This window comes from Rhipicephalus sanguineus, chromosome 9, assembly GCF_013339695.2.
Source record: "Rhipicephalus sanguineus isolate Rsan-2018 chromosome 9, BIME_Rsan_1.4, whole genome shotgun sequence".
Taxonomy (NCBI): domain Eukaryota; kingdom Metazoa; phylum Arthropoda; class Arachnida; order Ixodida; family Ixodidae; genus Rhipicephalus; species Rhipicephalus sanguineus.
In genome coordinates, this window is record NC_051184.2 from 71,192,928 (window position 1) to 71,210,781 (window position 17,854).

Sequence of the window (17,854 nt, forward strand, 5' to 3'; positions counted from 1 at the left end):
TCCATATCCGAGTACATCAAAGGTTAGCAGAGCATATATACTTACACACACACACACACACACACACACACACACACACACACACACACACACACACACACACACACACACACACACACACACACACACACACACACACACACACACACACATATATATATATATATATATATATATACATAAAAACAATAAAGTGCTAACAAAGGACCCGGAAGTAAAAGTTGAAAAAAAATCAAGCACGTAGGAAAAATTGTTCAGTAAAGGACTGACGTTTCGGCCGCGGGACCGGCCTTCGTCGGACTCCGACGAAGGCCGGTCCCGCGGCCGAAACGTCAGTCCTTTACTGAACAATTTTTCCTACGTGCTTGATTTTTTTTTTCAACTATATATATATATATATATATATATATATATATATATATATATATATATATATATATATATATATATATATATATATATATTCGCTTATTTATACGCATATTTATACGCTTTGAATGAATACTAATGACAAAGAAAAAGATGGGCGACATTTTAGTTGTAAATGCGACACGAGCGCAATCATATTAACCTTGAATAACTTCGTTTAATAAATTCATCTACACTTTCTTTTAAGAAACTGTATGCGTTCAGTGAACGTGGTAACAGTGTAGCCAATATTAGCCAAATATAGCTAGCCATAGCCACTGCTAACCAAATACATTTTTTGATGCGCAGTTCACACATTCGTGGACTTTCTTCACTTCCGTAATATAAATTGTTTGCATTGTTTTTTTTTTACTAAAAATTGCGTTCATTTTGAGCCATATTCCCAACATTGGTACACAAGTCTTACAGATCTCGTTTAATTTTCGACATTTTGGCCTTTACTGATAGCAAAGATTACCGAAGCAAGCCATGTTCAGTGCACTGCACTTTTACAGTATGACTCTGTTTCATAGGTCGGCAAAAAAAAATTGGAGCTCACTCAGACTCACTCAAGAAATAGATTTTGCTCTGAGGGCTCAGTCGGACTCAGACTCACCAAACTTTTCCTCCCTCGGACTCAGACTCACCAACATATTACTCAGCCGGACTCCCTCAGATTCAGACTCACGGCTTCACCTGAGTCTGTGTGAGCCTGATTGAGTCGACTGATGAGTCTGTTGGCGTGACATTAGCTTTTTCGATGATGTTTGCAATCCTACTTAACCCAAACATATCACATAATTAGTGCTCTACGATACGCCTTTTGATCTTGTACCTTCAAGTACGAGTTATCATCATATATCACATGTCATCATTATTATACATCAATTAAGTAAGGACATTTTTGTGAAATACGCGACTCACACAAGTTATTTTTATCAAGAACTTCCCATGAAACAGTTTGCAGGGGGGGGGGGGGTTTCATGGCACCCCTTACCCTAACTCACGCCTCTGATCAATAAATATTGAGAAGGCACATGAATGCTAGTGTGCTGAGATATGTGTGAATATATAGACTTCAGTATAAACGTAAGCCTATATAAGACTGATAGTAATGCTGAAAATGAGTAGCTCGGACCATACGTCGGCCACAACAGGTGGAGTTCACTCGGACTCACTCAAGAAAAATATTTTGCGCTCACTCGGACTCACCCTCACCAATACTTTCCTCAACTGTACTCACTTGGACTCAGACTCAGTAAAATTTTCTTCAACCGGATTCACTCGGACTCAAGCTCACCAAAATATTACTGACCCGGACTCACTCAGACTCAGACTGACGGCCCGATCTGAGTCTGAGTGAATCTGAGTCTGAGTGAGTCTGAGTGGGTCGACTCATGAGTGAGTTTGCCGCCCTATGCTCTGTTTAGTTCCCAACACAAAGGAAAACAACTTCCCAACTTAGTTAGGACATAGAGAGAGAGAGAAAAAGAAATAATTTTTATTCGCACGCGTCAAAAAAAAAAAAATCACAGCATATCCACGGGGTGAATGATGATGAGTGGGGCGAAGCTACGGAGGGAATCATCTGTAAACCGTGAAACTCTTCCGTGAAATGCGCCCAGTACATAATATAAAGAGTGTGAAACATCGTGTATATATTAAACATCAAACTTTTATTGTACTGTTGGTTTACGTGGTCCCTTCGTTATCACTTGTGATCGGTGAAATGCAAGGAAGAAGTCCGCTCCCGAGCGAAAGAGCGCCAAGAGCGACCGCATTCCCCGCTCGCCCTGTGCGAATTAAAGGCAAGGCTAGAGGGAAGATAGGACGCGCGTTCCACGACGCGAGGTCGGTCATTTCTTGCTGATCGCACGTTGTGTCTGCACTACTGAAGTTGCAAGATGTCGTTTTAAGATGCACTTTAGTCTACTTCATAATAACATTTCCATCGACCTTGAGTGTGCAGCGTGCTTCCGCGCGTGGGAACGTGAAAAAAAAAGCCTGTTTACACAACGCTCAGACGCACTATATATAATGGTTTTTGTTGGCTTAAAGACGGTAGTTTGAGGTGCAGATATAGTACGGTGGCTTCTAGAACGTACGCGGTAGTCATTCAAGTTGGACACGCCTCGCCGCTAACGCAAAAAAGCTAGAGACTTTCGACGGCGCCCGTTGTTGCGGCCGGCGCCGTGCACTTTTTTTCTTCGTTACTGTTTGCTGTTTTGATGGTTTGCCAACATCTGCGATGACGCTATAACAGAATCAAGTGAGTGTACGTGATTGTGGGACTTATGTGTGCTAATTATAGCATATGACATGTCTGATCTCGACGTAGACGGCGTCCGCACGCGCTGGATGTCGCTCGGGCCCTCGTACTCGCATGTGTTTATCTGAGTATGGGTTACGTTTGTAAAACATGCGGTCAGTAACCGCTCACGGCGTGCCCCTGACTGCCGGAGGATGTGCTTGGGTGTCGGGGTAAGCCGGCGCAAAACCGTGTTTATTCTGAAACCAAATTTTGAAGCGATTTCTCAAGAAAGAAGTGCTTTCATTCGTGTATAGCCAGTGCGTATTACGACACGAGGTTGCCGCTGCCTTTTACGTGAAAATTTGTTTTCGTTGCGAAATTTGAACTAAACACTCGTGGTAGATGTGTGTACAATAACGATGTGTTGAACAAAAGGTGGTTTTAAATACAAATAATGTGTGTGTTTTGGTTATTCCCAGAATCCCGGATCACTTCTCCCCCCTCTTCACTCCATTTGACAGCCACACTCGGGGAAACGAAGGTGCCGCTCTGGTCTGGCGCCTCACCGCTCGTGATGGGAAAATCAACAGCGGCGTTCGCCCTGTCAACGAGGCAGTCGGTCTTACATTTCTTTTGGTTGGACAAGACGACGTAGGAAAAGAGGTGAGTGGCACCCACGCAAAGGAGCCTAAACCAATTTCGTTTGTTGTTTAAAAGAGGCTCACATGATCTTGTGCTGCAGGTTTGTCTCCAAGTGACGTGTTACAAGAGCTACTATTTGCAAGTTGTGTTTTACACGATATCGGCAAAAAACTTGGTTCCTTACCATACGTGTTTGCATTTGTTGTTTTGTTGTGAGCCTTCATTGTGTCTATGTGAACCACATATTTTGTAGGTTTTGCAAACCTTTACTGCAATTTCATTTTCTCATCATAATGTCACGTTCTGCTTTTCAGATACCGTTTTTCATGGTGCTCACGCTGAACAGGAGCGACAACCTATCAAGCCACAAGTCTGATGCCTCCAGCCATCACCACTTTTTGATCTATTCTTAATCATAAGGAATAAAGATTGAAACATGATGCTTGTTTCTGCAGTTTATTTTGCACCATATGACACTATCCACACCATTCACACATTTTAGTTGGCTATACTCATAGAAGCATGTAAATGAGGAATACCCAAACTTCTTAATTGGAAATCAAAGACCATCTTTATGCGCTTACTATATAACTTTGCTGGAAAATATGTGTTGTTTTGACGAGCTTTATTAAAATAATGCTAAAACTGAACTATTCCTTTTTTGCAGTCGCTGGGCAGAACGGCAAGTATTATTGGACTTGCTTAAAATGAATGCTCCACCATTTTCAACAGTAGTCGCGCAAAACTAGAACAAGGGTCAAATGAAGCTTAAAATGCCCGTGGAGTCGCTTGACGCTTCGGTGTGGGTCACTTGACCTCCGTAGGAGTGTTACCGGCAAGAGTCGTCTGACTCCCTATAAGTGGTAACGTGATCCTTAGTATGAGAGTCTTTCCACTCTTCCTAGAGGGTGAGGGGACTCTCCTAGAGCGCACTGACCCTGACCCACCAAGAGAGTCACCGTGACTATTTAAAGAGAGTCCTATACGTGGCATGTCAGAGCTCTCCGAAAAGAGTAACGCATACTCTTTTTTTTTTCTTAGAGTGCACCACCCCCTTTCTCGGTTCTCCTTTCTTTTAGCCACTTTTTAAACGCAAGGGGAGAAGGTGACACAAGATGAGCTTTGTGATTATCTATCCATACGGAATCATCCTCCTGTCCTGCATCTGAGGTAATAAATTTATTAAATGCGAAGCACTTTTTTATTGAACCTTTGGCACTTTGAGCGTTTTTATGTACGAATCTATCTATCTATCTATCTATCTATCTATCTATCTATCTATCTATCTATCTATCTATCTATCTATCTATCTATCTATCTATCTATCTATCTATCTATCTATCTATCTATCTATCTATCTATCTATCTATCTATCTATCTATCTATCTATCTATCTATCTATCTATCTATCTATCTATCTATCTATCTATCTATCTATCTATCTAGCCGCCTACGTCTGCGTGCTCTCATGATCGCCTCCTTAACCTGGTGTAGTCGCAAAATTTGCATGGGAGGGTAAGAGGTTTCACGAATATGATTATCGGGTCATGACATGGATAACGTGAAAAGCCTGTCGCGTACGTCGTCAAAACATTTCCACTAGACACGTGTGGCGCATACCCGTTTTCCACGGGCCGCGGTGTACTGGTATGCGCCACAGGTGATTGACACTTTATATCTACCCAGGAACGGTGAGAACAGACATTGGTAACTTAAATGCCAGAGCGTTAAGAAAAACCAACATCGGCAGCCTTGACTTGACGAATAGAAAGAATGAAAATTAGAATCCCAGCAGGAATCGCACCCAACCATTCTGCGTGGCAATCAGGTATTCTACCACTGAGCCACTCCAGGTCTATAAACCGATTTGGAAAAACAGCCTACGCAGGCGTAATAACGGTGCAACGTCAATTGTGGTTGTGGTGCTTGCTATCTAATTTTACAAGAAAGCAATGAGCGCTACATGATACCCCTACGATGGGTACTCTTACGATATAGAGGCGTCATATGAGATTAACGTATGTGGTTCCAGTGTTGGCTCCGCTTTTACAGCAGTCTAATAAACATTACATTTGTATTCCTATGATTCAGGAAGCTATATTGAAGAATTGCTCGACCCCGGAGGAATACATCAACGAAAGTTACGTGTGATATCCACATCACCGCACCGTAAAGTGCACTTTGTCCTCCAGAATGACGCAGTGTCCTCTTCATTTCTTACGAGGCTGGGCGATGGCCTCCTGCTGACCGAGGATGATGCGAGATTGATTGACAGCCGCTGTGTAGACTAGGCAACGTAGGCCATATGCGCCCAGGTAGTCTACGAATACGACAAGCGCCATCCATTGATGTTGGTCTACGTAGCACTATCCAGGCCTAACAGCCTCGACGGCCTATACCTCACCAACGCGAAGGGTGGCTTAAGGTTCCGACATGTCGCCGGCTCTATCGACTTGCAATTGGTCGACGAAATGACCGAGGCATCCACGAATTACAACAGATATACTGTACCACATACTTCACTACACATGGACCCCTCATCACAGCGATAAAGACCTGGATCCTATAATAACAAGTCATGACCAGCTTCTGGTGCTCAATGTCACAGTGATGGTGGCCTTGTTCAAGAACTGTCAAGAAGTTCTTCCACACATGCACAAGGGTTCGTAAAACGTGCGTGCGTTCTCCATCATAAGAGCAACTATAAGCACTACATATCAGCTTACCGCTTCTGGTGTTAGTAATACCCACGTTGCCGTTGGCAGCGTTACCCAACCTTAAACAACTGGTCATATAACACATATGCGGCTCTTCGACATATATGCGTGCGCATAAAATTTATACAAATCTTTAGCGTCATTTTGTGATGTGTTGCTCAGTAAAAAAATTACGCCACAGTCACCTTCCCGCCGCATGCTTCGCATTACATCGACTCCCACAGTGCGTGGGATCTGCGGAATTTTTCAAGAAAAAGCAGTCTAAATATCCGAAGTTTGCTATGTTTCCTGAAAAGATATTGGCAGTTCTGTATGCCATTGCGAGCAGCGAACGGAAATTCAGTTTGGCGGGATATGTGATGCAGGAGTGCCGCACTTCACTGAAGCCCGAATATTGGACAGCTTGTTATTTTTGCACGTCTATTTGTAATATGTGTATGCAGTGACTGTCATGTGTTGTTTGCTTATGTTTCAGTTTGATATGTTGAATAAAATTCCACATTATCGGAAAACGATACGTTGTCTCCGCAGCAAGCGTTCGTAACGTTGGATGGGGCGGGCTCGCAGCCCTTTAGCTTTGGGTTCGGGCGGGCCTTCGACGCAATCAGCGGGCCCGGGCCGGGCTCGAGCTCGGAAATGCGGCCCGTGCACGGCTCTAATTCAGTGTTGCAGATGGCGCAGAGTGACACAGCCGAAACAGACGGATATTATAGCCCAAAGGCAGCCAATCACGCAGACGCGCCTTGGTAGCTTGTAGCCAAAATGTAGCCATCATTTCTGCTAGTGTTAAATGGCGAAAAAAGAGGAGTCATGAAAGAAACTCGTAACTTTTGTTTTTATTTGCAAGTAAACGTGATAACTCAAAGCATGAAACATATGGCCAAACCATGGGTTTCACTAGACTAGAACAACACAAAAAATGTCACATATGGAAGCATCAAGCATACGTCCAAACAAAAGTATTGACTAGAAGTGGTAAAGCGCACGAAGGAAACATGTCTAATACAGATGGTTTCCTAGCGGCTAAAGCATGAAAGTGCCTGAAGCTCTACAGTGCTGTGTTCCACAAATCACATTTTGAAAGTTAGAGATCGTAAACCGCATCAGTCATCATATCTAAGACTTAACAGTACATAAAAAAATTACACCATCTCCCGCTAAAGAGAATGACGTGTGGATGCGAAGCAGCGGGGAGATGGTTAGCTTGAACGGGAGATGGTGTAATTTTATTTCTTGCGTTCTCGAGCCTGTGCCTTCCTCTGTCGTGGAATCAGCACTGTCTTCCAGTCTCCATCCAGCGGAACTGCCGCCGTCCGAGGTGTTCTACTCCCGCAAAGTCGCAAGGTCATGTGCGTCTGCCTCTCTGCAGTCTATGCCATTGGTGTCGTCGTGTGATTCTTCAGCGAGGGAAGGAGAGAACGAGCGTCCCGCGTCTAGAGCCACAGAAGCAGAGGCGGCCATCGACCGCTCGTGCCACGTCAAGACGACGGAGGCGTCGCTGCTGCCTGCTCGTCGCAGGAGAGAATGAGGCGCGCAAGAGGGCGAGAGGGGAGAAGGGAGGGGGAGAGGTGGAGGGGGAGTGGAGAGGGGGAGAGGTGGAGGGGGAGTGGAGAGGGGGAGAGGTGTGTATAGAGGGTTTGCGCATGCGCAGTAAGGGAGGTCACGCCGCACACCACCACCCCCACCGGATTGAACTCCGCCATCAGATGCTTCGCATCTAAAAATCACATTATTCAGTTCTGACTAAGCGGGTTGACTTGACTCTAACAATATTTAGTTCAGTACAAAAAGCATTATTAAATTTATTCAAGAGGAGCAGGCTTGGTTTGAAAACGTTAGAGCACCCAAAGTGCTCTTTCAAACCTCATCGAAAATGCAATATTGCCTGCAAAGGTCGCTTTTTTTACGGTTCCAGGTCCACATAAAAATGTAGCCCAAAAATAACCACATAGCCGACTCATCTAAAATGCTGCCAAACGAACATTTAAGTAGCCCAATTTGGCTACAATTAGCCCAGTCTGGCAACACTTGCTTTAAGTTAGACGGTCTAATTTCAAGCACTTTTTGCTCTAATATGGTGCACCTGTAATGCAATTATACGCGCATAAATGCGGTCGCGAAAGGACAAAGCCACTGCCCATGGAGCCGAACTCTGATGTTAAAAGTGGATTTTTGCCATAAAAGAGGACCGCCGTAGGCGCTCTGGTTTGCAGTTAAAAAGGTTTGCATGCATTGTCTAACGCCGGGGTCGCCGCGAATGACGACCATAGCCGCGGCTGAGTCGAAGCTTCTACAGCTCATACTTCTTAGCTCAAATGTCCTTTAAACCGAAACATATATCAGTTTTGTCATCTGATAATGGAGCTCTGAAACCTTTGTGAAAACAGCTCCGAAAGCAAACAGCAGTTTATGCCACTCCTTCGTTTATGTATACATCGTTACATGCTAGACGTACCAAGCATGGAGGAAAAAAATTCCACAGCATATCCACGGGGTGAATGATGATGAGTGGGCGAAGCTCTCGTACGGCAGGATCTTGGCGGCGGCGTCGTGCAGCTTCACGCCCAGTACATCATCAACGACGTGAGATCGGGCTAGTTTATACCAAAGGGTCGATGAGAGTCATGGCGACTTGCAGCTCACTTTAATTTTACATGTACGCTGTGAATTTTTATTGTTTAGTCACGCACAGGAGAAATCTCACCAGGCACTACCTTGGAGGTAAACAATGGCTGCTAATGGGGAATGAGAGACAGAAGAAGTCGGCTTTTAGCTAACACTTACACTTCTACTAACGTTTCCTACTGGAACATGCCAATGGCTGCTAATGGGGAATGAGAGACGGAAGAAGTCTGCTTTTAGTTAACGCGGACGCTGCGAATTTTTTATTGTTCAACAACGCACAGGAGAAATCTCCCACCGGCACCACCTTGGAGGTCACGATCTGGTACTAGCGTTAAGACTGGTTACACACTACATACAAGGGACAAACGGGTGCCGCTATAAGGAGCTTCGCCCCTAAAAATACGCTGCAAATCCCGCCGAAAGACGATAGACGAGCGCCGCGTGAGATATGAGCGCCATCTGGCATACATCGGAAACATGACCTTGTGCAGAGGGTTTCCTTCTTCCGTGGCAGAGGGCGTTCGTTGCCGTCATAGCATGGCATTTTCAGCGAATGGCCGCATTTTCAGCGCAGCGTAAGAAACTAGGGTCTTTAGAATTACGTATCTATGTATTTTCTGATAAAAGAATACACCACCTAATACTTACGTAGTGATGTTGCGCCTGAGATATGCGTAATGTTTGCTTTTTGATCGACTATTTACACAAGTATGAACCTACACACCAGTTCAAGATGGCTGGCACTTCGGCAAGTGGTTCAACTTCGGCCGCGGGTGGCTGGAGCGGGTGACAGACAGACAGACAAAAATTTCTGCGTTTAGGTTTCCAAAGAAAGACTATCGTCTTTAAAACTAAGAGGGAGCGTCAAGGGGTAATCTTGGAGCATAGATAGACTGTACAATCGTGTGGCGTGTCCGCGCCTCGCCGCCTGATGCCTTCGGCATCGACCGTAGCGGCGGCGCAGCAGTCGCTCAGTACTGAAAAAAAGTGCGCTGCGCAGCATGGAAGCGCGTTGGCGGCACTCGGCTATCCCGGTGCTATTTTGGATGCGACTTTCGTTGTGTCTGTCGTTATTAGATTCGAAGCAGCTCTTTGAGTCATGTGTGTAACGCTGTACGTTACGTGCGTCCGTACGAATGCGCCGCAACGCGTTCCCCTCGCCGTAGGTGTTGGAGCGTTGCCAAACAGGTCACGCCACAGCTGGGCGTTGACGTCACGCTCCCCTCGCAGATGCGCTCTGACGTCACTCTCTCCCTCACCCGCAGCATGCTCGCCGCAGCGCCCGCAGCTGCCGGCTGCTCCGCCCGCTCGCAACACCTCTGAACGTGTCACTTCTCTCTCGCTTCACTCTCTCCACCGCCCGCAACGCGCGACCGCACGTCGAGTGGAAACACTAGGCAGTTTTAGAATAGCGTACGCTAAGTTAGTGTTAGCGTTTCCCGCCCGCTATTTTCCGTCACATAACTTAATGTTAGCGTTTTCTGCCCGCTATTTCCGTCACTTAACGGGGGCCCGCAAGCGGTTAGCGTACGACGCATGCGCAGTTGCGCGAAAAGCCACCGCAAAGCCTTGCGTACGCTATTCTAAAACTGCCTACTCTTCGGCTCGTTTATCTGCGATGGAGAGGGCGCCGGAAGACGACGCTCCTTCGCCCGCTGAAACATCCGCCGATGCGATTAGGCCTAACCCGGCCGTCGCCGGCGTTGCAAGGGTTAGCGAAGCCGAGCGCGTACGCGAATGGCGACGTCGCGTCTGCAACACCGACGAGGCGCGAGCCAGGGAAGCCGAACGCAAGCGTCGGCAGCAGAAGACCAACGACACCGACGAGGCGCGAGCCCAGAACGCCGAGCGCGTTCGAGAATGGAGACGGCGCACCGGCAACACCGACGAGAAGCGAGCCAAGGAAGCCGCGCGTTCGAGAGTGGCGCAAGACCAACGAACCCTCGACCTCGTCCGCAACGTCGTCGACTGCAACCTCTCGAAAGCGTCGCGCGCCCTCCGCCGAGCCGCCCGCTGTAGCGCCCGCCCGCAAGCGCCGACCCGCCGATCCGGAGGCGTCTCGCTGCCGCAACGCCGATTGCGTCCGCGCATGGCGCGCGGCGAGAGCCGTCCGCGACGCCCCCAGCAACGCCGGGGCCAACGGCCGCTTCCGACGCGAGTTCCTCGAACGTAGCTTCGGTCACAGCTGCCGCGCGTGCGACCGTCTGTGGTTCGGCAACAACCTGTCCAACGACGGTCCACCAGGTCCACAACCACAAGCAGCTGGAGGCGGCGACCGAAGTGATGCCCGACGCGAGTTCGGCGCGTTTCGCTTCAAACCGTTCTTCCAGCACCCGCGTCGACGCCCGTTTCAACCGGGCAACGCCGTGCGCACCGGTGCTGCTTCGCATCCCATCAGGGTTGTCTTCGGGGAGATGATCCAAGTTTTTAGGTCTATCACTTGTCGCAAGCCGTGATCGAGGAAACTGCAACGTATATAATGGATCCTTGCTTTATAAATACCTTTGCGAGATACTACAAATAAGTTCTTGTAGCCGAAGCTACTGCTGGAAGGTAGGCGAAATATATTAAAAAAATGAAAATTGGCTGATTGCCACAGTGAAGATTCACGATCTCGGTGTAAATGAGCCGAACTGAACGCTGGGTTAATTGGTACATTACCTTGAATTAGCTAGACGCCGAACCACTGCGAGAAGAAAGAAGAGACAAAAGAAACAGAAAGGGCGTCCCGTATTCTGATGTCTCCTTGTGCTAGTTTAGAGTCTAGTTTATTAATGATAATTGTGGCGGATTCATATCCCAATACCGCGATACTATTATGAGGGACGCCGTAGTGGAGGGCTTCAGAAATAATGTTTATTAAGAGTAACTTAGACGCTTTATTTTAAGTTAGCTGTGCTTAGAAAACTGTGCGCTGAATATATTATGAATATCGTTGGTACAGCGCAACATCAGTAGGAAAAAAGCGACACACAGGAAAAAATATTATGCTGTCGAAAGCACGCCGAACCAGGAGACCGTAAGGAGTTGGGAGGTTCTGACCGTTCCTCCCGCCCCGAAATTTTTTCACACTTAAACTTTTCAAGTGGTACTAAAATATTTACACGCATTCGCAGCGACAACCAACTGCCAAAGTGAGCCCTTCTGCAGACAAACCCTCCACACCCCCTCCCCCCGAAAAAAAATCCTGCGTCGAACCGTTGGCGAAGCTGTGTATGACGTGTCTCTTTACATATACACTGTATAAATTTGACATTTTCAACATTATGAGGTCTCAAAAACATCATAAGTCTAACGTAGTTGGGCGGGAGATGCACGGCGTACAAATAGCGGCAGTCCTCAGGGGCGTTGTACGGATATTGTTAATGGGGCGGAGTGGGGAGGCGTGACTTTACTACCCGTACTTGCGCATGACTTTACTGCCCGTACGGCCCGTACTTGCGTATATATACATGGTGCCCCAGCTATCACGCAGCATGATTTAAAAAAGGAGGAGCGGCGTTACGCGAAGCAAACCTACTGCATATTGTCGCTAGTACACTGGAGTAGCCACTGCTATTTTTTTTCGTTAATGAGGTTTAATTAATCAGTCATAATATGTAACTCGACATGTACTCACCTAATTGTCAAAATGTCAAATGTAGGCATGTTCAAATGGCATGTAACTGCGCTACTTTCAACAACGTATATATATATATATATATATATATATATATATATATATATCCACGGGTGAATGATGAAGAGCTTGGGCGAAGCTTCTGAAGCAATCATGGTCTTGGGATCGGCTTCTCGTTGAGCCCGTTTCGCAGCGGCGTCCTTGGCGCGCACCGTCTCGGGATGCGCCTGGCTGCCGCCAAGCGAGCGCCCGCCGCTGCGCATCGTTCATGCTCCACCAACGATCCGACACGTACGGCGACGATCCAGGAGAATGAGAGAGGCGCTCGCCCCGCTCGCTCCCCGCGCAGCCCGCGCAGCAGCCAATCGGAGAGCAGCGGCACTTCTAGCGCGATCTAGTGGCGATTCACACATGCGCCATATTGCACACAATTCTATTGGACCAACGCCATCTAGGAAATGAGACGAGAAATGGTGATGATGACACTGTGTACAGCATCATCTAGAATATCGTCCCTGAACTGCAGTTCCTATGTACTTCTATGAGACAGCGCCATCTGCCGTTTACGCCGGACAGAGATACTGCCTTTTACGCCGGACAACGGAGACGTGACAAGGTTAGACTAAGAGGAGCTACGCCCCTAATACGCCCCTAAAAATTGGCGGCGACCCTAATCCTCAGCTTAGGCGTTTTGTAGTGGGTTAACTGTGTTTCGTCGCGCGGTGGAAGCGCATCTCAGAGGCCACATAGAAGGAAGTGCGTGGTTGAAATGTGCTCCACCAGGTGCGGCGACAATTCCAGCTGCTGACAGGAAAATCATCTGCTCTTTCAGTGAACTCATTAAAGTTTCCTTAGTTATCCTGAAAGTGAGTTGGTCCTCATCTTAGGTAAGCTTATGCTCCGATATCGTATGTATGTAGTATAACACTTGAACCTGTACCACCTATTTCATACGAGTTTTATTTTTTACAAGGATTTTTGTCTGAATATTCGGCGAACTGAAAATGCTCGGCAGGTAGTGCTAGGGACAGATACAAATCGGTCGGTCGTTGCTGCTACCACTAGAAAGCGTGTTCACGTACAAGTCAGGCTGCAATAGAAGTTGCATTGAATCACGTTTCGAGAAGTTTGCCTCGGTAAGGACGTCTTGAAGCTCTCTCCTCCTGTGTTGCACGGAGGCGAACAACGCCAACAGTTACAGTATTAGCACAAGTAAGACACGAATATTCTGCCCATTTTTAAATAAAAAATAGCTGCGAGAGTGTGTTCGTCTCATGTGCTTCTGTACTTCCTTCGACGTTCATTCGTACTGCCGTTGCGAAGCGACCGACCAATCCTGATTCCGGAAGCTTTCCTGACAACTTTTCTCGTGACAACCTTAACCTCCACGCACGCGGAGAAAGTCGGCAGCGCGTGTTTAGACTCGTAGCTGCTGCGTACTCCCTACCTCACCGCCACGGTAGCGTACCTATATTGTCACGGGGTTGTGACCTCGACGAAGGCAGCAGTCGGCGTCATCACAGGCAGCAGTCGGTCTCTCTTGTCGACTTCGATTTGCCAGTAGCCGGTCTTGAGCTCCATCGACGAAAAGTGCCTCGCGTTGTAGAGTCAATCCAGGATGTCGTCTACCTGTGGGAGAGGGTAGACGTCCTTCTTCGTGACATTGTTTAGGCGGTGATGATCGACGCAGAAGCGTAGGGTTCCGTTCTTCTTCACTAACCCCACGAGTGTCGCCCATGGACTCTTGGAAGGCTGGATGATGTCATCGCGTAGCATTTCGTCGACTTATTTCTTTATGGCTGCGCGTTCTCGCTTCGAAACTCTGTACAGGCTCTGCCGGAATGGCCTGGCACTTTCCTCTGTTATGATGCGATGCTTTGCGACTGAGGTCTGTCGAATTCTAGACGACAACGAAAAGCAGTCCTTGTATTGCAGGAGCAGGGTTTTGAGCTGTTATTGGTTATGTTTCGGAAGGCTCAGATAGACGTCGCAAGCAGGTTGAAGAGCTCGGTTCGTCGGAGTACATTCGGTAGAATCGGTGAGATCGAAAGCGCTGGCGGCTTGCACAATTTCTTCGATGTAGGCAACCGTCGTGCATTTTTCACGTGCTTGCACTCGTTGCTGAATTTCGTGAGCACCACTGTTGCTTTCCCTCCACTTAGCTCGCCTAGTGTGTACTAGTACACACTAGCTCGGCTATTCCTCTTGCGACGCAAGTCTCGTGGTTGATCAACAAGTGCTGCTCTCCTTCAACCACGCCTTCCAGGTTTTCTGATTTTTGAGTGCCGACGGAAATAATGACGCTGGTGCGAGGAGGGAGGGTGGCATGGTCTTCCAGCACACTGAAGGCGTACTTTCCTGGCGGCATGTGCGGTGGTAATGCTATTTCTGTGGATAGTGTTATCGCCTCAAATCTCAGGTCGATGACTGCACCATGTAAGCTTAATAAGTTCATACCAAGGACGACATTTCTGAAGTAAAGCTGTAGCACTACGGTGCTTGCGGGATAAATCGAGTCGTTAATGGTGACTCTCGCTGTGCAGATTCCTGCCGGCGTTTCTAGGTGTCCTTCAGCGGTCCGAATTTCGGGGCCTTCCCAGGCGCTCTTGACTTTCTTCAGCTTCATGGCGAACGGTTCAGTGGTGACAAAACAGTCGGTTCCAGTGTCGATGAGAGCTGTGACGCTGTGGCCGTCGATAAGAACGTCGAGGTCGCTAGTTCGTCGTCTTGCGTTGCGGTTAGGTCGTGGCGTCGGATCACGGCCACGTCGGTTTTTTCTGCTGCTTCCGCGTTGCGTTGTCAGGTCTTCTTCGGGCTACGAAGTTTCGACGTCAGAACCGCGTTCGGCTTGCGGCGTATTCTGTCGCAGCATCGTCGTTGCCGGCGGAGGATTTTCGGTATTTCGTCGTACAGCAACTGCACCTTCATCGGTTGCTGTCCTTAGTTTTGCGGATATAGGCTTGCCGAACGGCCCCGAGTAGGGCCGGTGTACTGGCGGCGCTGCGGTGACATGTAGCGGTCTGGCGACGGCGATCGGGAGGGTTGTCGGGATGCCCACTGCACTGCACTGGGTAAGACGAAAATAATAGTTAATATTGAACGAAAGAAGTGGGCCTAGGCCGGACACGGGATGCGTAGAACAGACAAGCGAGGCTCACAGCTAAGGAAAGGATCCCGAGGGAAGGGAAAAGCCGAGGATGGTAGCGAGCTTGACGGAGCGTTGAAATTGAAAAGCTCGCAAGGACTAAGTGCAATCTGATTGCACACGACAGGGCTCATTGGAGATGATTGGGAGAGGCCTTGATCATGTAGTGGACATAACCGTAGGTTGAGTATGATAACGATGATGAGCAGCACCTATAGCTGCCTGCACATCGTTCGCAAAATCCTGGTCGTCCCTTTCCCCTTCCCTCTCGCAAATCTCCATTCACTATCACTTTTTTTTTCTTATTCAACGTAAGGCGCAGACGCCTGGTGGTTACACTAATCGTGTTGTCCCACTTTTTCGTAGCACGGTGCCGTAACGCTTTGTTGTGTCCGGTCATTATAAATAACGTCACTCCGCAAATATCAATCTCCATACCAACGACAATTGAGCAGACTTTTGGGCTAGTTGGTTTGTTACGTTCATTGAAGCCGTAGCGCTGATAAGACAGGTACCACAGCGCACGTCCTGTCCTCTTTCTGTGGTCCCTGTCTTATCAGCGCTATGGCTTCAATGAACGTGGCAATTGGGCGTTTTCGATGTTTTAATTGTATTGAAAGTATAGGGGGCAATTCCTGCTAGATTTCACTCATACTGCTAGCAAAAAAATAATAATAAAACGATAAAATGTGGGTGGGGAGGGGGGAGCAGAAAAGAAAGACATCTCTATTCGTACATCAAAATAGGCAAAAAGCGCCCAGGCTGTTTCATTTCGAAAATGTGTTTCTTCATTTTAGAAACACGGGGCCCTGCAAAATGAAAAGATGATTTCGCTTTACGGTTCTATGTTAATGGGCTTTCTGACAACTGCACTCAAAGTGGAATAAGGATTACTCACCTAGTGACGTCGGCAATGTAACACAGAATTTTTTCCCTTTATCTTTACTTGTTTTAGCTTCTACACCAAGAAAATATTTCAAACAAGGAGATATCACTGAAGCTACAGAAAAAGTTGGAAACAAAGCATAGACTAAAAACGGAAATGATATTGCATACGTTTTCTGTTTTTTGTCTGTGCTTTGTCTTCAACTTATGTTATTTATAACTGTGAGAGTTGCTGTGCGTTAACTGTATGTCGGAGAAAATATAAAGCATATGCCATATATTTAGCGTTTTTCTGGAGAACACAACTTTAATCTAGGCAAAAGAGTATTTATTCTGGTCTTTTTCTGGTAGAAGCTTACTGTCCATGTCGTGGTTGCGACATGAGAAGAAATAAATATAAAGAATGGATTCCAGAGTAAAAGATTTGGTGTGTTTGTGTGTGTGTGCGTGCGTGGGCACGCTCGCGCATAATAGCGTTTCGCGCTATCACTCGACAACGTGCAATACTAGTTCATTCAAATTAGCTTCAACATTCGCGATTCCCTATTTTTTCCTTAAAGACAACAAATAAAGTCAAGGGTATCCCGGGCACATGTCATCTGTTCTCATTTTCTGTTACCGAAAATAAGAGAATAAAATTCTATCATGACAAAAATTCTGATTTGTTTTCTCATAATCCGCAATAAAGGAAAGACTGCGAACTTTGAATGATGAATCCGTATAATGCGCAACCAAGAACAACCTTACAGAGAATGTTTCACGGCGCTCTCAAAATTGAACTACAGCCGGAGCTCATTCATTACGCCTTTTAATTGGGCCCTGCAGGGCGGCAGCTATTAACTATACGTCTCTCCTAAAAGATATTTTCTTATTAATACCGTGTTGCTTCTTCCAATGTTCCGTCTGGGACCTCTATAGAGCGGCCTGTCACTTACGCATAGGTCACTTATAACGGTTACATTGTTTAGCCGCTTGCCATTAATTAGAGACGAACACGACTATTACAAGATTGCAGCTTGGGAACAAAGACCTGGAATAATTGGCAAGAAAGCGCCTGGTCTTATGACAAGCTCTTTGTGCTCAACTTACTTCCCGAATAATAAAAACTGGCACGTTTTTTCTCATTTTACTTCGCATTAAAAGGAATATATACCTTCAAGATTTGCGCGAGGCTGTACTTGAAGCTGGTGTAAAACACACTTGACCGATCAGTGACTGCGATCAAGTGTATCCTGATATCTCCGTATATTAATTACATTGAGGCAGGTATTGAACAAAAATAATTGAACTGTCCCCTGCTCGAACTGTTTATTTACGGCGCCTTCTGCAGAAACAGTGTGAGTCTCTTAATTGAAGCCAAGCTTTTCAATCTTGTTATAACATTCGCAAGCAATGTATCATCAAACTAATTCATTATAGTTGCCACGCTTGCTTTTGTTCAATGGAGCAGTAGCTCTTACTCGTGACTATGACTATTGTAGAAGTACTCAACTTGTACAACAACTAAATCAATGCTAGTTTTTGACAAGCGGCCCCTTATATAAAAATGAGCTCGTGATTTC